Here is a 22979-nt window from a genome sequence, read left to right as displayed (position 1 = left end):
GCTACTAAAAACCTATGAAATTCAGTGAAAAAACTTTGTTAAAGTGACGTTATGGTTCCAAGTAAAACCGAAAAACCCTTGAAATTCGCCAGTTATGGTAAGCTAAGCAACCATAACTTGCGCCACCACCGTGCTCTGCTAAGACTAACACCCAGGACATCAAAGATGACATCACAAATGTCATTGATGACATCACACACCTGTTAGGATATTATCCACAACCCCACCACTGGAACAGTATTACAGGTGAACTGGGGCCATGTGGCTTGCCCTTCGGGTGTGACATGGAGTCAGCTGTAGTCACTTGAACCAGCCAATTTGGCAGTTGCTCAGTCGCTGTGATGTGGTGCTGGTCTGCCCCCACAAGTCAGCCACTGCACATGCATTGCAGTTCCAGTGCAGCTGGCATGCTGGATCAGGTCAGTGTTGGGGGGAAACTGCATGCAGTGGTGTGTTCACCCATTGCACTGGCATTACCAAGCACACACAAGCCTGTAGAGCTGGGAACAGGGGTGCCAGTCACCTTGTGTTTGGTCTTCAGAGGTACATGCTTGAATGTCAGTCAGTATTTTTCTATGTATTTGTTGCTGCTTTATGCATCATCAACGGGTAATGGGAGTGCATAGGTATGTGATGTTCTGCAATGGCCTTGATTTTGCTTTGTTGGATGTCACATATCCATGTTGCTTTATTGGTTGGTATGTGTTGTCGAGTGGCCCTGTTTTCTGTTGTATGGGATTTTGTGAGTTTCTTTGGTATTGCTATGTGTTATACTAGTGACACTGGCCTTTTCTGCTTGTTTTGCTGTGAGGGTGTAGTAGTGGTATTTGTGCTGTTTTTACTAGTGTGAGGATGAGGCACAGACCACATATCCACCCGGGACTGCAATTCTCAGGTAGTGGTCTATGGCCCAAAAGGACTTGCCATGTTTCATGCTCGAAGGCATTCCGGGATGTGGCTATAATGTGGCTGTCACACCTATGATTTTCATGTCAAGCATGTCTGGACGAGCTAGTTTCTTGCTTACTGGCCCCTGACCCTTTGGCTTGCTATTGGTATGACTCCTGCCTGTGGCTGCAAACCCATCATACATCTCATCTGGTATGCCACTGCGTGTGGCTATATTACTCAAGATGCAACATGCCAATATGAGCCTACATGACACAGCTGGTGCATACAACAGTACGCAACCTGAATAATGGATCCAGCAGAAGTGTGATTTCAGCACTCCAAATGTGCGTTCGATTATGCCTCTGGTCGCAGTGTGTGCTGTATTGTAGCGGGCCTCCGATGGAGTGGTAGAGTTTCAGATAGGCGTTGTTAGGAATGGTGAGAGCGGGTATGTGCTGTCCGCTGTGGATGACAAGGAGAATAGTTATTGGTTTTAGGATGTCATGGTATGGTGGTTCGGATTTTATGTGGACCACCATTTGTGTGTTTGTGTGTATTTGCAGGGTGATACTCACCAATGAGCCACTTAATTCCAAATGTTCCTGATGCCGGTGCCTGGTGGATGGGGGAATGGAGTAATATGCAGCAGTCGTGGGTGCATCCAAGGTAGTTGCGTTCACATGCATTATGTGTTCGTTGGTGTCACAGGTGACCTGCCAATGCCAATTTTTAAGGTTCTGTTATATGTGTTTGGTGGCTTGTGGGGGCTGTGGTGCAAAATGTGTACAATCTATAGCCCTGAGTACCCTTGGTAACTGGACAACGACATTGAATTCTTGTGCCACTCTTTGCCTTGCCTGCACCTTGCATGGTATGTCAATGTGGATGTGCACATGTGCAATGATGCAGTTTAGGACCTGATTGAGGCAGCATGACTGTGTGGGCTGCGAGATACCGCCAACTATGTCTGTGGTCCGCTGGAATGTGCTGGTGTCCAGGAAGTGTAGTGATGTTAAGACGTTCACCAAGGGTGGTATTGGCTGTGAGCAGTTGGTTGGTGACACCAGGTCATTCTCCCACTCCGTGACCAACTGAAGGATACATTGGGGATGGGGTATGTGTCATAAACATCCTCATCGAGCATGCCAAATAGCGTTGTCCATGTATGTTAGGTTCTGACCCTCCTTCTTCTTCTCCTCCTTCCATGTAGCAGTAGGTATGCGAGAAGTGCAGGAACCGGCATGGTGCAGGTCTTTTCACTACGTTTGCACAGCGGGTTCTGTTTCCGGCAATTGAACAGCGCAGTTTCACATTGCACCTGCTCACTGTTGTCAGTGTGTTTTTGTGGCATTTTGGGTTGGTGCAGGTCTAGAGGTTATTCTGTGAATACGGTCTTGTTTGCACTTCATGGGGGGTGTTTGTGCATTTACTGGGGGCCTACTTCTCCACACCCATGTTATCCCTCCCCAAGCCCATGTTAACGCTCAATTCTCTCTTTTAATGAGGAGGTTTGCATATTCTGCCCCCTTCTTGTCCTTTTCGCTGGTCAGTCCATCGTGCCTCGCACACGCCACGCAGATTTGGCACACAGTGCTGGATTGCAGCGCAGAGGCAAATCTGTAAATCATTGAGTTTATTATTGCGCAGTGCATAGTGCCTTTTATTGGTGCTATTTACTATTGCGCTGCGCAATTTTTCTACTTCTCCCTCAACTAAATCCAAATTTAGTTTTCGGCAAAATTATGTTTGCATTTTCTCCCCGTGCCTCACTAACCTGGCAACCACTTTCCTCTTCCTAGAAGGTGGGTCACGTACTCCAACTATCATGCAATATCTAACTGTCAGCCTGAGATCACCAGGCTAGCCAGTCCGAACCCTAAAGGAAGTCAACAAAGTTTGGTCTGGCCAAATTAGTGGAATTTCAGGTCATTCTGGGTTTATCAAAATTAGTTAATATGGTCTCTAAAAATATTAAGTGGACTGTCGCTATTAAAGTATATATATATAACAGTCGTGCACAATCTGATAATATGTTCTGTCTGTGACTACTACACGTTTCAGTGCACTTAGAAATCCATTTTAGATCAAAGCTAAAATGATTGACATCACTGTTTACCACAAACAATATAAATACATATATCTAGTAAGAAGGTTGCTAGATATATTGATGTACTGCGGAAGAATTCACTCTTCCTTCACACTCAGTTTAGCCAGAAAATCAATGACTAATGGCTAGAAGATGGCTATTGGCAAATTGAGAAAGACATACGCATTAATTAAGAAAAAGGATCCGTCAAGAACCAATTTACTTTATCCAGTGTCTTTTTGTTCTTCAATAAAGTTGTCAAGGTTGGATCTTTACCTGTCCTAATTGTGGTAATTAATAACAAGCACAAAAGGGAAAATGCACGCACTCCAGTGCCGATACTTTATGGTTGTATAACTATGTGCAATTAAAAAAATGCATTTTCATTTTGGGAACGATCAAACCCGCTTTATGAATTGATAGAATTGACCTCTTATGAAGCATAGACCTTAAAAGAGAAAAGCTTGTTTTTGCTATGCTGCACTGGACATTTACATTTTAAAGTCATCTTAATGAGACTTCTGGAAAGGCATAACCTTTTCACAACCACCTTAAAAATAGATTTGCTGCCATAAACACCGGTGCAAGATAACAGAGACAGCCCATTCCACAGGAGCGAGATACAAGCATGTTTTTTTTTTTTTTTTTTAAATATTTTTTATTATTCGTGTCGCTGAAGGGGCGTCTTAAAAATATCTCAATGGTGAAAGTTGGCAAATTGTTCATGTATCGAAATTAATATGCTTTCCGTGTACGGAACAATTAAAAATGAATACACATGAAATAGACGAAATAACGATTAACCTTATTCTTGCCCTGATTCATGCGAACAGGAACAGGCGTTGGCCTATTCTTCAAAATGCTTCTCAGCCAATAGCAATCGAAAAGACACTTGTTATTTTATCTGACAGCTGTTTTACAGATGTTACTAAGCAACCGTAGAAATAGCAGCTTTACTTAACTGTGTGGGGCAGTTCATGCTGCTCTGTAGGTTGCGTTTGCAGTGTGCATGTGACCTTAGAAAACTGCGGCAATGCTCATCCCTTAGTGTCCCATATCTCCGGCTCGGCAAACAAGCATCACTCTATTACACACTTTCTGCACCTCAAATATTCGCCACTATATACATCAAGTGCTGTATGTGCATGTGCAGTGTTGCTCAATACCACAATTGGGGTTTTATAATGGGTATGGTATTGATGGAAAAAAAAAAAAACTTTAATACAGAACAAATACCTACAGTGTCAAATTAGCTCGCGACTGGGACTACCACTTTGAAGGGCAATTCTGCACAGTTTTGCAATTTCATATTACCACAGGTGGCATGGCAGTAATACCAGTGGTAAACATAAGTGGAGTAAATATGACAAAAGGTAAAAACAGACAAAGGAACACTCTTTTGCAGCACCTTCACAAACACTTTGAAGTGGGAAAATGGGACATCTCCTTCCCCCCCATTCTCATCCAGACCCTGGCCTAGAGGATCACGACCCAAGCACCCCCCAAGAGAGGAGTTTGACCCGCTCACTTCCTTACCAGATGACAAGGTACCATGTATTTGCGGCCCACACGCACGAGGAGCCTGCCCATTACCATGCCCCGGTCAAGCTGACGCCTGCGACATGGACCAGATCGACTGAAACAACAGAGCCATCAACATCGTTAGAGATGCCATGACGACATAGCCAACTGGCAGGAACACACGTGCCACCATGCACACTGGTCACTCACACACCAACCCACATGAAGAACATACCCAGTGCTACGACCTAGAGGACTGACTCACTCACGGACGTGCATCGTTGTTATTTTTCACATAGGCCCAACAGCACCGCAGAAACGCAAGATGCCTGAAGAGCTCATGTATACGCTTGCTGACGCTTTATGCTACTTGACTTCTATAGAGATGCCGTCATATGTACATACAGTACTCCTACCTGTGACACTCTTGCCCCGCGGCACCCATATTGTTGATCATACACTGCTTCCCAGGAACTAGGCCCAAGTAGGCCTCAAACAAGAGAAAACCCTCCCGAGATGAAACACACTGCGCTGACCAGGCAGAGCAAGCTTCAGCGAGAGCCCATCACCAAGGCGGAAATGTTGCAACCCGCATAACGAGCTCCCAGCGCCAAGGTTACACCTGCCACCGCCAAGCACCCCCCGAGCCAATAAGCCAAATTAAATACTCATAATTATGCTCCAGCTATGGGCTCTCCACATGTGACCAAGCCAATCTGACAAGGTGCCAGACTCGCGAGACAGAAAGTCGCTGGGGTCCCAAGTCTGAGACACAGGTTGCAACAACAAAGCGCTGAGTTGGACATTTATACCGATGGGAAAGGTGTGATCATCTGCCACTAGCAAAGACCTGTCCATTGTCCCCCCCGCTAACACATAGTTACACAATGTTGCCAATGACAGGTACATTGCGGCCTGGGAACATCGATGGTCCCAGGATTGGGGGCCCACGAGGGAACCAATCAGGGGACACAGGGCTCTTTACTGATGCCATTTTGGGTAGCCAATCATCGAGGGTCCCCATGTAACAAGTTCAGTGTAGCAAGTGTTAGAGACACCCCAAAGTGTGCCACCTGACCCGTCCTCACCCAATAACCTTCTTTCCTATAAGCTTCTATACTAACCCCACCACTTGGGGAGCCAAAGTGGCGATAGGTTTTGTGACGATCTTCTCAGATGACGTGAGTAGCATGTCATGTTACGGTAAAAAGAGCCTGCAAGCCCTCCTGACAGCGAGAAGGTCTCCCTGGATGCATATGGACGAAGCTCTATCCCTGCCAATGCTATAATAAACATCAGTAATTACTTTGCTCTTGTGTGTGCCTCATACTACTTTTGGGGCACGGGAGGAGTTGGGGCCTCCCCAGCCCCGGAGGTCCATGGACAGCTCTGCCGGCCCCCGGGAGATCACACCGACAAGTTTGAGGCACTGCTGAGATCTGCCTAAATTGCTCTAAGGGCACGACTACCAGGAATCCTGAAGCGAGGCAACTTAGCCGCGCGGACCCCTATGCCATTGCCCCCTTTCAAGGACTACAGGGCCATCGCGGAACTGCAAAAAGACTGGACGGCGCAATCCGGACATTGGCCCTCAGGAGCCGACTTGAAAAGTATCCCGCCCGCGGTTGGCGAGTGTCTGGACATGGTCCAGCCGAGGGGTGGTGGCGAGCTGCTTTCTGGAGGGGTGCCCGCAGTCGAGCGGCCCCGACTCACATGGACTTGGTGAGTATGGCACACCCAACCAGCAATGTAATGTTGTGTGGGAGCGGGGAGGAGTTGTAAAGCGGGAGGAGGATGGTTGACAAAGTGTGTGGAAATTGATTTTGGATGTTCCGCGGCAACAAAGGTGTGAAGGGTAAGGGGACAGACACAAGGGTTGGCCCCTATACAGTAACGGAGTGGATAAGGTGGGGCTTCGAGCACCCACGAGTGGTTGCTGAAGGGCCCGGATTGGTTGGAGATCGCGGACACCTGTGTTACAGGGGGCGTGTCTTTCCTATGAGTTGACGTTATAGATCAATGAGTAGATGAGGTTCCCTACTAAGTGAGTGTTGAAACTCGTTAAGTTGATGTTGTTTTCCCGCAGGAGGTAGCTAGATTGTTCCCGAGTGCGGAAGATAATTGGCTGGTTAAGCTCCTCTGGAGAGGGGGCGTATCACACGCGAGGCGACGCTGTGAGCGCAGACCGATTATTTTGATTGTGGATTTCCTTGCTCCAGTAGTGGTGAGAAGACAGCTATGAGATTAAAGGGGGATGAGAGGGTAATGAACAGGCGCGCATTGATAATGATTTGACATTATGTAGGTAATTACAGTGCATTGTAGAGATTGGTGATATCACCCACAGGGTTTTGAATAGGACACCGCGATAAGATTCACGCCTTGTCTTGTGTCCATCCAAGTACGGTTAGGGACGGAGGGTGCGGAAGGGAAGGAGAAGGGAAGGAGGCAGCCGTGCACAGAGAACACCGGCTGCGTCCAGACAGGGGAGGGCCACGGGGAATGAGGCGGCCGTGCAAGGAGAACGCTGGCAGCGCTCAATGAGGATTTGCGAAAGTAAGGGGTGTGGTTTGAAAAGAAGACGAGCGGAAGAAGGGAGGAGGAGGAGTTGCTAGGTGAGGAAGGTAGAGGAAGGTGGGGCCACCCAGAGGCGCACCACTCCGGACACATTGCCTCAGGGGGCTTTGTGTACCACGGTCGAAGGGGGCCGTAGTAATAAGAAATAAACTGTTATATAAAAGGTGCTTCCTTTTCAGCGGACGATCAAAGTCCCCAGCTTACTGGGCCAGGTAAAAGGTTGATATTTGGGAAACGCAAAACTTGTAACATGGCATTATATTATGGATCGGGGCCAGGAGTGGGGTGGAGAAACATGGAAGTGCATTAACAACTCCACTTCAGCACATCTGCACGACACTGACACCACACAGAGAGAAAATAATAAAATACAGTATAGAATGGACACAAGGGACGGACAATAAAATAAGGGTACCATGTCCACCCAACGGCAGCTTCGATGCATACACGCATCATAATTTGTTAACATACATTCACAACACCTATAAAGGGAAGAAATTAGCAAGCCATCTATAAGTATTTGACCTCTGGAAGATGTTCCAGGGAACAAGGCCAGGAGATACAGGTATGTACACAGTACAAGGGGTAAAAGAGGAGAAGGGTACAAAGGAAACACTACAAGTAAAGGAAGAAAAAAAGGAAGGAGGAAGCGAAGGTATGAAAAATAAAAACGTGCACAGTGATGAGGAGGGGGGAGGTTTGTTTGCTGTAAAAGAGGTAAAGGTGAAAAAAGAAGGGGCGGAAGATGTGCAAGTGGGAAAGGTAGTGAAGAAGGAGGAAGGGGGCTGTACCCACTAACAGAACTAAGGGAGGCGGTCCAACAACAACTAATGGCTGTTGAGGGGTACTCCAACCCCACATACAGCCCCCCGCCATATGCACCCACGGATGACTATCAGAAGAAAACAGGGGGGGTAGGTACGGTAGACTCAATGACTGTGCAGGTAAGGAAGGGGGAGGACATAGGTCCCTGGGGAGGTTTGCCGACATCGGACCAGAAGAGTGGATAGCAGCACAGGTGCTTCTGAAGCTCCGAGGAACATTAAGTAAGGAAGAGGAGGATACAGTAAAAAAGGTAAATAAAGAAGAGAAGAGGGACAAGCAGATAGGAGGAGAAGGGTGACTATCGCAGGAGGAGGAAGAGATATTGGAGGAAAGGTTGGCGGAATTGAGGAACGCATGAAGTGCCCTGCTCAGGCAGTTCGAGGAAGAAGCACGGAAGAAGCAGAGTGGAAAAAAGGCACATAAAGAAGAGTTGGCGAGGATGAAGGAGAATGAGGAAGAAAGGAAAAAGGAAGAAGAGTGCATTAAGGCAATATCAGAAAGAATGGCACGTGCAGAGCAAAGGGAGATGAGGAGAAAGGAGGAGGAGAGAGAAGAGAATGACAGAGAAATGGGAATGTGGAAAAAGAGGATCATAAATGAAAGTGCACGGACGATTGAAGAAGGGGAATTAATAGAAATCATACTACGAGGGGAAGGGAGGATGAAGGAGAGAGAAGAGAATGAAGAGAGCATACTAGAGAAGGTAAGTGAAGAATTGTGGGATGAAATAAAAATGAAAAGAGAGGGGATAGGTGGTAAACTTGAAGGGAAGAAGGAGGAAGAGAAAAGAAACAAGTGGATGGAGAATGGAGCATGGAGACACACACACCACGATAGTGAAATGGCATTAACATCAACACGAATAGCAGAGGGTAAAGGAGGTGAGTCTATAAACAAAGACTTAATTGATCTAAGGATGGTAACAGTAGGGGGGAAACGCACGGAGTCGGGATGGGCATTAACTGACCGGTTTTGCAGTGAAGAAGAGGAAGGTTAGAGCACAAACGAATGGAATGACAATAGGTAAAGTTTAGACAAACTGTACATTACACGCACAAATTGCAACTCACCATGGGCATGCGAAAGAAGGGGAGGACCAGGCACGAGGGAACAGAAGTATAAGGACATGACAGGGAAGAAGCAGCGACCACTATCACCCACCCCCACATCTGTACAAACATCACATCCACTGACACAAACACCCGTACACACTCCATGTATTGACCGGTTTAGGGATCTCCCTGGACGTAGGCAGGAAGAGAAAGAAGGTTACACATGTAATAGGACCACGGGGACATCAGTAGGGGAGGAGGGATAAAGAAGAAGGAAGGGGACACACTTGCAACACTGGCCACGTCGAAGGAATACTAGACACAGAAGAAAAGGATGAACATAATGCCATGACTACATATGGGAGGGCGAAGGTAGAGGAAAGAGGATATCATTTAATGCTGCTACTGGAGAGGGGAAGAGCGAGACCACAATACATCCCCTGGAAGCATGCAGACAAGCAAAATATAAAATGCAGACTCCCATCACTAAGTGCGGGAGTGGGGAAATAGATATACGAGATGGAAAAACATACTGCAGTTTCCATATTGGGGGATGCTGCTTATGACATATGGACAAGGGCGGGCTTTCCTGGGGTGACAATACATGACACAGCACATGATGGAGCACCATTTGCCAATTGCAGGCATGCGCTCTGGCAAGCATTACGAACACAGTTTCCAGACACCTCGGACATAGGGGCCATTACATCTCGGAAGATGCGTGAGAATGAAGATCCTGTTGAGTACATCCAGGAAATTCAGGAGACGTGGCGCTTGGAAACACGGGAACAGTGGGACAAAACACCAGCAATATTTTATCATATACTAGTACACGGGCTCCCGGAACAAGCACAGAGACAACTAAAGAAGTTCGTGCGGATGGAGGCTAAAGGATGGCTGGAAATACAACTAACCATAGTTCACTATTGTAGGATGTGGCAGGAGAAGATGAAACAGAAGGAGGAGGATAGGAAGGCAGAGGAGGCTAAACTGGTCCAGAAAAAGTTATCAAAATATGCCATGGAGGGAGAGCTGATAACAGCCCCCGCACAACCACAGACAGCAGTGACACAAGACACAATACAACCACAAGTAGCACCATCACAGTAGGCACAGGTAGTGATGCAGCAAATGCTTCCTCCCCCAACATGTACACAACAAATGGGGGGAGGATATGTGCACATGGGAAACGATACTGGAACGGCTATAGAGGGAGGGGCGGACAAATGAGAGGGAGAGGGTATGGCCGCCCCATTAATATGCATGGGGGAGGATTCCGAGGGTATAACCAGCAGGGACAACAGGGGTGTCAGGACTACCCAGGAGGACTTCAATGGCAAGCCAGGGAACCACTGACATGCTGGATATGTGGGATGGTGGGACACATGTCTCGCACATGTAGAATGAGACCAGCGCAGGCAGCCTGGGGGGAGCAGGGACAGCAGAGGCCTATGGGAGAACCACAAGTTTACCAACAGCAGGGAGTACAACAACACCCGCCATTACCACAAACACCAACACCACAACAACAGACACTGCAACCACAATTGCAGCAATAACTACAGGTGCAACCACACGTGCAAACACCACAACAGCCAGTAGTACAACAACAACCACAAGCTCCAAATGGCCAACAACTGACACAAATACAAAACAATGCAATAACATCAACTAACACACCTATAGCACAGACACAGCTTGGGAAGGTGACGATATTGGGTCACAACCCATACACAGGAAATGGACAGTCACTATACCCACAATAGGACAGCCCACAGACATCCTTGATGTGTCCCATCCTATCAGTAACACCTAAACCTGTGGAGGAACCACACATACAGGTGACGATAGGTGACACAAAATGTTCCTTCTTGGTTGACACAGGGGCCACTAGATCATGCATAAGAGAGGGGAAGTTTGAAATATCAGGCGACACCGTGAACACACAACGGTTCTCTGGGGCTCAAGGGTTGGTTCCCTTTACAAACAACATCTCCTTATCTGTAGGAGATCATGACATGTCATTACCATTACTTTACTCTAAAACGTCACCAGTGAACATACTAGATAGAGACATAATGAGCAGATTGAACATGACCATTTCCTATACTGATAGGGAATAATTTGTTCAACACCAGGTATAAGCATTCTCACAGCATGCCACATTTTACAGGCCTATTATGGCAAAACAGTAGCAAGGGATGAGCCAATAGATTGAGAACTACTTCAATATGGGACAGACATGGCAATAGCATGGTTGCCAGGGATCGAAGGGAAGGTTTGGAGGAGGCCAGCAGCGTACCTTCTCAGACCTGAAACACCAACAGGTGAGAAGGAAGGGGCAAGGATACCATTGAGCATTGAAAGCATTGTGGCAACACAGGACTACATTGCAGTCCATGCCCAGGACGAGGGAGGGAGAGCATGGAGAGCAGTAATAGCTCTAGCAGAAGGATGTCGACTGACACAAGTATCGGATGAGGAGCTCTTCTCAGATACTGATGAAGAAGGGGAGTTGGTGTTTCAAATGAGAGTTCACATCTGGGCGAAGGTCACCTACAGAGACGTAGCGCAGAGGATGGCATTGGCACCAGAAGCACTAGCAGCCACAAGTGCGCCGTTTTATGAGGAAGATATGGCGAAAGTACCTGCATCTCTATGGACCACAAGTCCGTACGATGTGGGCTGCATCAAAAGCATTGGAGGGGAGAAAATAAAGCTGAAAAAAGGGGCCATACTGCCGAGAGTAAAGCAATACCCATTACCGAAGGAGGCAGATGAGGGAATATACGAAACAATAGCAGCCCTAATTGAGAGAGGTATATTAGTACCGTCAGAATCGCCACGAAACACGGCTGTGTATCCTGTGCACAAGGCTAAAGGAGGGTCCTGGCGTTTCATCCAGGACCTAAGACCAACCATATTGTATACTATGCGGAATGCCAGCAGAGGCATAGTATACAGAGGCAGAGGCATCACGGTTCACTGTGCTTGACCTCAAGAACGCTTTTTTCTCAATACCACTACACCCTGACTCACACGATTTGACAAGTTTCACATACCGCAACACTAAGTGGAAACATACAAGGTTGCCACAAGGGTACTGTGAGTCCCCATCCATATTTAACAGAGTGATGCAAATGGACCTGGGAAACATTAAAATGGAAAGCACCGTCTTGCAATATGTCGCCGACATAATGATATGCAGTACAACGGAGGAGAAGTGTAGGAAAGACTCTATCAAGATGCTCACAGTGCTAGCAGAAAAAGGATGCAAGGTAGACAAGGAAAAGCTACAGTACTGCCAAGAACAAGTGCTTTACATAGGACAGCTCATCTCACAACATTGAAGGCACATTGCACCACACTGAGCACAGGCCATAACAAACACGCCACAGACAGTAAGAGAATTTCAGCAGTTCTTGGCCCTATGCAATTATTGCAGAGCATGGGTTTTTGATTATATCTCGTACACAGGGCCGTTACTTGAGGCATTAAAAGAAGCACAGAGAGGAGATAAAAAGTTGACATGGACCAGAGATGACAGAAGCGTTTAAGAAACTGAAACATGCCATCTCCTCCGCACCAGTATTAGCAACACCCAATTACGACGCACAATTTTTCATATTGTCACATTGCAGCTCGACAGTAATGAGAGCAGTGCTGACACAGAAAACAAGCATGGGGCACAAACCAATAGCATTTTACAGTGGGCACTTGGTTCCTGTAATGTTAGGTCACTTCCCGTGTGAACAGAGCTTGGCTGCTGCGGCCTTTGCGGTGGAAAAAGCGCCATTGATAACAATGGGGTGTCCAACAACATTGTATGTAAAGCATGCCCTTTTTGCCATCCTGAACAAACCCAGATCAACACTAACAACCCAAAGGGCATCAGGGTATGAGGTCATACTATCAAAGCCTGAGTTAACAATTGTGACGTGCAACACTGTGAACCCAGCAAGATTTATAGCAGAAGTTGTGGAAGGTGACAACTATGCACACGACTGCACACAGGCCATCAACACATATTGCAGCACAAGGAAAGTTGAGGAAAATGCCCTAGAGGGGGGAGAGATAATGTACATTGATGGGTCCTCAATGATCAGGGCGATGGGGTACGCAGAACTTGTTCAGCAGTGGTAAAATTGACTGAGGACTGGACATATGTTCCAGTAAAATGTGTCCAGCTACCCCAACAATACTCTGCCCAAGCAGCGGAGTTAGTAGCCTTAATTCTGGCACTCAAAGAAAGTATTGAAAAAGATTAACTATATATTCCGACAGTGCATATGTCACATCAACTGTACACTCTGGGTTAATTAAATGGCAGCGCAGAGGTTTCAGGAGGGCTGACGGCACACCAGTGCAACATGCCCTATTACTTGCCAAATTAATTGATGTAATTGAAGAGCCCAAAGAGGTAGCCCTGGTGAAGTGTCAGGCCCATACAAACAGGGATGATCACATTTCCAGAGGTAACGAAACAGCAGACGCACATGCAAAATATGCTGTGTATGATGGAGAGATATGGGTCCCCGCAGGAAAAGAAAAAGATAAGGGGAGAATTTGGGCAAATCAGATGCTGATGAGGGATGGGTACACTCATATACCTGAGAATGAAATAATGGAGCTAGAGGCAGCAGCACCCATGGCAGAAAAGGAGCTTTGGGTCAAAAGGGGGTGCACAATGTCCTCTACAGACGCGTTATGGTGACAAAATAACACGATCAAAGTGGTTATGCCCCTAGCATTATTGAAATTAGCCCTAGCGCAACTCCATCATCCTGCGCACACAGGGAAAGAGGTGATGTCATTTAATGCAAGGTCATATGTAGTAAATGAGATGTGTCCAATGGCAGTGACATTGAAGGGTAATCCACTGCAGGCATCATGCCGGTAACCGGCAACATTGTCATGTTGTTTGTGGTAGCAGTACTATTTGATGTTTGCATTATCTAAGGTAAATGTATGTGCACACTGCTGATCTCCACGTCATCGATTTGCAATACATGCCATTTGTGCATTGTGTGCTTTTGTAGCTTGTTTCCAGGCATACTGAGCGATTTGCAGGGGTGATGACTGTCAGCTTAGAATTAGGTATTGGTTTTTACTGACCAGTGATCATGGCCAAATGACCACATGTGGGTGATTATTACTGTCTGTGCTGCTTGCTATTGTTGTGATTCATGTGTGTTTGCAGATGTAGGCATGATTTGTGTTGGCTTGTTTTTTGTAGGAGCAGCTGCAGCTGAGGGAGTGGACATGGCAGGGGCTGCCCAAGCAGGCACCAGCAGTGGCAGGGCAGCACAGTGTGGCGAGAACCTGCTGCTCTTGTAGAGCATCATCAGCATGCCTAGACTGGACTCTTCGGGGGAGGAGGAGGATTATGATGTGGCATCCTTACTGAAGGAGAAGGTGGATGAACATCAATCCAGCAGTCCTGGCCCAATTTTCCTTCTTGCGGATGAGGGACATGACGCTGTGCTCCTACCTGTGGTTTGCCATGCTGCTTGAAGTGGCACAGTGCCTGCAGCATTGCAAAACCCTGCCGTGGAATCTGCGGTGGTGTGTACAGGTGGTGGTTTGCATGCGGACAGAGAGGCAATGCCAGTGCAGACAACAGGGCAGGCAGGGATTGCATCCTCATGTTTACGGCGTCCTTGCACATGTTGTGGATGTATGCCTGCTGCAAGATTTGACTTGGACGAGGAAGTGACCCGTGAAAATTGTGCAACAGGATGATGTGATGCAGCTATGAGGTCTGACTTGAGTGAGACATGCAAAGAGACATGCAAAGAGACACATCAGGACTTTGTAGCACTTGGTGGCCTGTTGCATGCACCAGTGTCATGTGTGGCAGCTGCAGAGGAGGACCAGGTGCTGGCTTTGCATGGACAGGAACCCCCTTTATATGGGGAACCACAGGGTGGCTCGTAGTTTGGATTATGTCCAGTTATGCTGGGTGTCAGTGAACCTGCACTACCTTTTTGTTTTGATTCTCACCTAACCACGCCACTTACTCAACACCCCCAATGACTATGTGGACCTTGATGGAAGTACTCTTTTTTCTATCATATTTCATGCCCAGAATAGGGTGGCCTTCTATTTTTCATTTTGTGATGAACATTACCATCTGGTGCCATGTGCACTTGCTTCGCTCAGGATGGTACTTTTGGAGTTGTGATGACCGAGTCATGTTCTGGATATGATGTTCAGTGAAGTCAACTGACATGCTGGTTTCCTATGGAACATGATGACACATTCATGTAGGAATTCTATGTTGATCTAGGTAGTAGTTTACATGTGTTATGTGTGTGCCTGTGTAGGTGCTCATTGATGTTCATGTATATGTCGTCTTTTCAGGTCACTTTGCTGTGTCGGATTACGGTCACCGTGTGAATGCTATCAGGACACACTACATGTTTTCTTTTCCCCATTCCCCGTGCTTGACACTGACCCTCTTGTCGCATATGGCGAGGCACAGTGTTGGTGGAGGCGGTGATCATGCACAGCATAACAGCATGCACCTGATGTAAGGTAGGACAGGCAGGGGCTGTGCATGTAGGTTTGGTTTTGCATTGCAGTAATGTGCTGATGTGCTAGTGATAGGTTGGTGCATGATTGTGTCATAGTTGTGATATGTGTTGGTTTGTCACAGTTGGCAGGTGCAATTTTGGTGATGTTTCAGAGCTGATTTAAGTTGTGTCGATGTCAGATGCATGCTGGACAGGCTCTGTGCGCTGGTGGTCTTTCTGTACATATGTCTCTGCTGCTGGACCATTCACTGGTATGCTGGTTTGGTGCAGGGTTCTTTCCATGTCAGGTCCTGTGTTCTTTGCATGCTGTGTCCTGCCATGATTGGTGTTGGGTTGCAAATCCATCATGCTTGTGCATCCTATATACCTGAGTTTCACCTCACACCGGATGGAATTATTCACATGATATGTGCTTTGAGGAATTTCTGCATTATTTATATTTGGCAGTTTTGGTTATGTTTTGGATGGGTGCAGGTGTCACTATATCACCATATGTGCTGTGTCACTTCACCATGCCATGTTGTATGCCTTCTGTGGCCCTGATCCCTGGTTGTGCTTCCCAAACACCTGTTAGGATATTATCCACAACCCCACCACTGGAACAGTATTACAGGTGAACTGGGGCCATGTGGCTTGCCCTTCGGGTGTGACATGGAGTCACCTGTAGTCACTTGAACCAGCCAATTTGGCAGTTGCTCAGTCACTGTGATGTGGTGCTGGTCTGCCCCCACAAGTCAGCCACTGCACATGCATTGCCGTTCCAGTGCAGTTGGCATGCTGGATCAGGCCAGTGTTGGGGGGAAACTGCATGCAGTGGTGTGTTCACCATTGCACTGGCACTACCAAGCACACACAAGCCTGTGGAGCTGGGAACAGGAGTGCCAGTCACCTTGTGTTTGGTCTTCAGAGGTACATGCTCATTGACAGAATGTCAGTCAGTATTTTTCTATGTATTTGTTGCTGCTTTATGCATCATCAACGGGTAATGGGAGTGCATAGGTATGTGATGTTCTGCAATGGCCTTGGTTTTGCTTTGTTGGATGTCACATATCCATGTTGCTTTATTGGTTGGTATGTGTTGTCGAGTGGCCCTGTTTTCTGTTGTATGGGATTGTGTGAGTTTCTTTGGTATTGCTATGTGTTATACTAGTGACACTGGCCTTTTCTGCTTGTTTTGCTGTGAGGGTGTAGTAGTGGTATTTGTGCTGTTTTTACTAGTGTGAGGATGAGGCACAGACCACATATCCACCCGGGACTGCAATTCTCAGGTAGTGGTCTATGGCCCAAAAGGACTTGCCATGTTTCATGTTCGAAGGCATTCTGGGATGTGGCTATAATGTGGCTGTCACACCTATGATTTTCATGTCAAGCATGTCTGGATGAGCTAGTTTCTTATTTACTGGCCCCTGACCCTTTGGCTTGCTATTGGTATGACTCCTGCCTGTGGCTGCAAACCCATCATGCATCTCATCTGGTATGCCACTGCGTGTGGCTATATTATTCAAGATGCAACATGCCAATATGAGCCTACATGACACAGCTGGTGCATACAACAGTTCTCAACCTGAATAATGGATCCAGCAGAAGTGTGATTTCAGCATTCCAAATGTGCGTTCGATTATGCCTCTGGTTGCAGTGTGTGCTGTATTGTAGCGGGCCTCCGATGGAGTGGTAGAGTTTCAGATAGGCGTTGTTAGGAATGGTGAGAGCGGGTATGTGCTGTCCGCTGTGGATGACAAGGAGAATAGTTATTGGTTTTAGGATGTCATGGTAAGGTGGTTCGGATTTTATGTGGACCACCATCTGTGTGTTTGTGTGTATTTGCAGGTTGATACTCACCAATGAGCCACTTAATTCCAAATGTTCCTGATGCCGGTGCCTGGTGGATGGGGTAATGGAGTAATATGCAGCGGTCGTGGGTGCATCCAAGGTAGTTGCATTCACATGCATTATGTGTTCCTTGGTGTCACAGATGACCTGCCAATGCCAATTTTTAAGGTTCCGTTATATGTGTTTGGTGGCTTGTGGGGGCTGTGGTGCAAAATGTGTACAATCTATAGCCCTGAGTACCCTTGGTAACTGGACAACAACATTGAATTCTTGTGCCACTCTTTGCCTTGCCTGCACCTTGCATGGTATGTCAATGTGGATGTGCACATGTGCAATGATGCAGTTTAGGACCTGATTGAGGCAGCATGACTGTGTGGGCTGCGAGATACCGCCAACTATGTCTGTGGTCCGCTGGAATGTGCTGGTGTCCAGGAAGTGTAGTGATGTTAAGATGTTCACCAAGGGTGGTATTGGCTGTGAGCAGTTGGTTGGTGACACCAGGTCATTCTCCCACTCCGTGACCAACTGAAGGATACATTGGGGATGGGGTATGTGTCATAAACATCCTCATCGAGCATGCCAAATAGCGTTGTCCATGTATGTTAGGTTCTGACCCTCCTTCTTCTTCTCCTCCTCCTTCCATGTAGCAGTAGGTATGCGAGAAGTGCAGGGACCGGCATGGTGCAGGTCTTTTCACTACGTTTGCACGGCGGGTTCTGTTTCCGGCAATTGCACAGCGCAGTTTCACATTGCACCTGCTCACTGTTGTCAGTGTGTTTTTGTGGCATTTTGGTTGGTGCAGGTCCAGAGGTTATTCTGTGAATACGGCCTTGTTTGCACTTCATGTGCATTTACTGGGGGCCTCCCTCTGCACACCCATGTTATCCCTCCCCAGGCCCATGTTAACGTTCAATTCTCTCTTTTAATGAGGAGGTTTGCATATTCTGCCCCCTTCTTGTCCTTTTCGCTGGTCAGTCCATCGTGCCTCGCACACGCCACGCAGATTTGGCACACACTGCTGGATAGCAGCGCAGAGGCAAATCTGTAAATCATTGGGTTTATTATTGCGCAGTGCATAGTGCCTTTTATTGGTGCTATTTACTATTGCGTTGCACAATTTTTTTCTTTAGGTCAAGTCCTATGTTATTGTAATTGAATTGTAATTGTATTCCTGCCTCCACCAAGTGCTTGGAATTTATCTTAAAAATAAATCCTAGTTCTGCTGTTTCAATTAAATGCATTTTCTATTTTCTACTTCTCCCTCAACTAAATCCAAATTTAGTTTTCAGCAAAATTATGTTTGCATTTTCTCCCCGTGCCTCACTAACCTAGCAACCACTTTCCTCTTCCTAAAAGGTGGGTCACGTACACCAACTATCATGCAATATCTAACTGTGAGCCAGAGATCACCAGACTAGCCAGTCCGAACCCTAAAGGAAGTCAACAATGTTTGGTCTGGCCAAATTAGTGGAATTTCAGGTTATTCTGGGTTTATCAAAATTAGTTAATATGGTCTCTAAAAATATTAAGTGGACTGTCGCTATTAAAATATATTTATATAGCAGTCGTGCACAATCTGATAATTTGTTTTCTATGTGACTGCCACACTTCAGTGCACTTAGAAATCCATTTTAGATCAAAGCTAAAATGATTGACAGCACTGTTTGCCACAAACAATATAAATACATATATCTAGTAAGAAGGTTGCTAGATATATTGATGTACTGCGGAAGAATTCACTCTTCCTTCACACTCAGTTTAGCCAGAAAATCAATGACTAATGGCTAGAAGATGGCTATTGGCAAATTGAGAAAGACATACGCATTAATTAAGAAAAAGGATCCGTCAAGAACCAATTTACTTTATCCAGTGTCTTTTTGTTCTTCAATAAAGTTATCAAGGTTGGATCTTTACCTGTCCTAATTGTGGTAATTAATAACAAGCACAAAAGGGAAAATGCACGCACTCCAATGCCGATACTTTATGGGTGTATAACTATGTGCAATTAAAAAAATGCATTTTCATTTTGGGAACGATCAAACCCGCTTTATGAATTGATAGAATTGTCCTCTTATGAAGCATAGACCTTAAAAGAGAAAAGCTTGTTTTTGCTATGCTGCACTGGACATTTACATTTTAAAGTCATCCTAATGAGACTTCTGGAAAGGCATAACCTTTTCACAACCACCTTAAAAATAGATTTGCTGCCATAAACACCGGTGCAAGATAACAGAGACAGCCCATTCCACAGGAGCAAGATACAAGCATGTTTTTTTTTTTTTTTAAATATTTTTTATTATTCGTGTCGCTGAAGGGACGTCTTAAAAATATCTCAATGGTGAAAGTTGGCAAATTGTTCATCTATCGAAATTAATATGCTTTCCGTGTACGGAACAATTGAAAATGAATACACATGAAATAGACGAAATAACGATTAACCTTATTCTTGCCCTTATTCATGCGAACAGGAACAGGCGTTGGCCTATTCTTCAAAATGCTTCTCAGCCAATAGCAATCGAAAAGACACTTGTTATTTTATCTGACAGCTGTTTTACAGATGTTACTAAGCAACCGTAGAAATAGCAGCTTTACTTAACTGTGTGGGGCAGTTCATGCTGCTCTGTAGGTTGCGTTTGCAGTGTGCATGTGACCTTAGAAAACTGCGGCAATGCTCATCCCTTAGTGTCCCATATCTCCGGCTCGGCAAACAAGCATCACTCTATTACACACTTTCTGCACCTCAAATATTCGCCACTATATACATCAAGTGCTGTATGTGCATGTGCAGTGTTGCTCAATACCACAATTGGGGTTTTATAATGGGTATGGTATTGATGGGAAAAAAAAACACTTTAATACAGAACAAATACCTACAGTGTCAAATTAGCTCGCGACTGGGACTACCACTTTGAAGGGCAATTCTGCACAGTTTTGCAATTTCATATTACCACAGGTGGCATGGCAGTAATACCAGTGGTAAACATAAGTGGAGTAAATATGACAAAAGGTAAAAACAGACAAAGGAACACTCTTTTGCAGCACCTTCACAAACACTTTGAAGTTGGAAAATGGGACATCTCCTTCCCCCCATTCTCATCCAGACCCTGGCCTAGAGGATCACGACCCAAGCACCCCCCAAGAGAGGAGTTTGACCCGCTCACTTCCTTACCAGATGACAAGGTACCATGTGTTTGCGGCCCACACGCACGAGGAGCCTGCCCATTACCATGCCCCGGTCAAGCTGACGCCTGCGACATGGACCAGATCGACTGAAACAACAGAGCCATCAACATCGTTAGAGATGCCATGACGACATAGCCAACTGGCAGGAACACACGTGCCACCATGCACACTGGTCACTCACACACCAACCCACATGAAGAACATACCCAGTGCTATGACCTAGAGGACTGACTCACTCACGGACGTGCATCGTTGTTATTTTTCACATAGGCCCAACAGCACTGCAGAAACGCAAGATGCCTGAAGAGCTCATGTATACGCTTGCTGACACTTTATGCTACCTGACTTCTATAGAGATGCCGTCATATGTACATACAGTACTCCTACCTGTGACACTCTTACCCCGCGGCACCCATATTGTTGATCATACACTGCTTCCCAGGAACTAGGCCCAAGTAGGCCTCAAGCAAGAGTCCCCAGGCAGGAGAAAACCCTCCCGAGATGAAACACACTGCGCTGACCAGGCAGAGCAAGCTTCAGCGAGAGCCCATCACCAAGGCGGAAATGTTGCAACCTGCATAACGAGCTCCCAGCGCCAAGGTTACACCTGCCGCCGCCAAGCACCCCCCGAGCCAATAAGCCAAATTAAATACTCATAATTATGCTCCAGCTACGGGCTCTCCACATGTGACCAAGCCAATCTGACAAGGTGCCAGACTTGCGAGACAGAAAGTCGCTGGGGTCCCAAGTCTGAGACACAGGTTGCAACAACAAAGCGCTGAGTTGGACATTTATACCGATGGGAAAGGTGTGATCATCTGCCACTAGCAAAGACCTGTCCATTGTCCCCCGCTAACACATAGTTACACAATGTTGCAAATGACAGGTACATCGCGGCCTGGGAACATTGATGGTCCCAGGATTGGGGGCTCACGAGGGAACCAATCAGGGGACAAAGGGCTCTTTACTGATGCCATTTTGGGTAGCCAATCATCGAGGGTCCCCATGTAACAAGTTCAGTGTAGCAAGTGTTAGAGACACCTGACCCGTCTCACCCAATAACCTTCTTTCCTATAAGCTTCTATACTAACCCCACCACTCGGGGAGCCAAAGTGGCGATAGGTTTTGTGACGATCTTCTCAGATGACGTGAGTAGCATGTCATGTTACGGTAAAAAGAGCCTGCGAGCCCTCCTGACAGCGAGAAGGTCTCCCTGGATCCATACGGGCGAAGCTCTATCCCTGCCATTGCTATAATAAACATCAGTAATTACTTTGCTCTTGTGTGTGCCTCATACTCCTTTTGGGGCACGGGAGGAGTTGGGGCCTCCCCAGCCCCGGAGGTCCATGGACAGCTCTGCCGGCCCCCGGGAGATCACACCGACAAGTTTGAGGCACTGCTGAGATCTGCCTAAATTGCTCTAAGGGCACGACTACCAGGAATCCTGAAGCGAGGCAACTTAGCCGCGCGGCCCCCTATGCCATTGCCCCCTTTCAAGGACTACAGGACCATCGCGGAACTGCGAGAAGACTGGACGGCGCAATCCGGACATTGGCCCTCAGGAGCCGACTTGAAAAGTATCCCGCCCGCGGTTGGCGAGTGTCTGGACATGGTCCAGCCGAGGGGTGGTGGCGAGCTGCTTTCTGGAGGGGTGCCCGCAGTCGAGCGGCCCCGACTCACGAGGACTTGGTGAGTATGGCACACCCAACCAGCAATGTAATGTTGTGTGGGAGGGGGGAGGAGTTGTAAAGAGGGAGGAGGATGGTTGACAAAGTGTGTGGAAATTGATTTTGGATGTTCCGCGGCAACAAAGGTGTGAAGGGTAAGGAGACAGACACAATGGTCGTCCCCTATAGAGTGACGGAGTGGATAAGGTGGGGCTTCGAGCACCCACGAGTGGTTGCTGAAGGGCGCGGATTGGTTGGAGATCGCGGACACCTGTGTTAAAGGGGGCGTGTCTTTCCTATGAGTTGACGTTATAGATCAATGAGTATATGAGGTTCCCTACTAAGTGAGTGTTGAAACTCGTTAAGTTGATGTTGTTTTCCCGCAGGAGGTAGCTAGATTGTTCCCGAGTGCGGGAGATAATTGGCTGGTTAAGCTCCTCTGGAGAGGGGGCGTATCACACGCGAGGCGACGCAGTGTGCGCAGACCGATTATTTTGATTGTGGATTTCCTTGCTCCAGTAGTGGTGAGAAGACAGCTGTGGGATTAAAGGGGGATGAGAGGGTAATGAACAGGCGTGCATTGATAATGATTTGACATTATGTAGGTAATTACAGTGCATTGTTGAGATTGGTGACATCACCCACGGGGTTTTGAATAGGACACAGCGATAAGATTCACGCCTTGTCTTGTGTCCATCCAAGTACGGTTAGGGACGGAGGGTGCGGAAGGGAAGGAGAAGGGAAGGAGGCAGCCATGCACAGAGAACGCCAGCTGCGTCCAGACAGGGGAGGGCGACGGGGAATGAGGCGG

The sequence above is a fragment of the Ambystoma mexicanum genome, chromosome 4q, assembly GCF_040938575.1.
Source record: "Ambystoma mexicanum isolate Mex_15411 chromosome 4q, UKY_AmexF1_1, whole genome shotgun sequence".
In the NCBI taxonomy this organism is placed as follows: Eukaryota; Metazoa; Chordata; class Amphibia; order Caudata; family Ambystomatidae; genus Ambystoma; species Ambystoma mexicanum.
The sequence above is the reverse complement of the archived record's forward strand: the minus strand, read 5'-3'. Positions refer to the sequence as shown.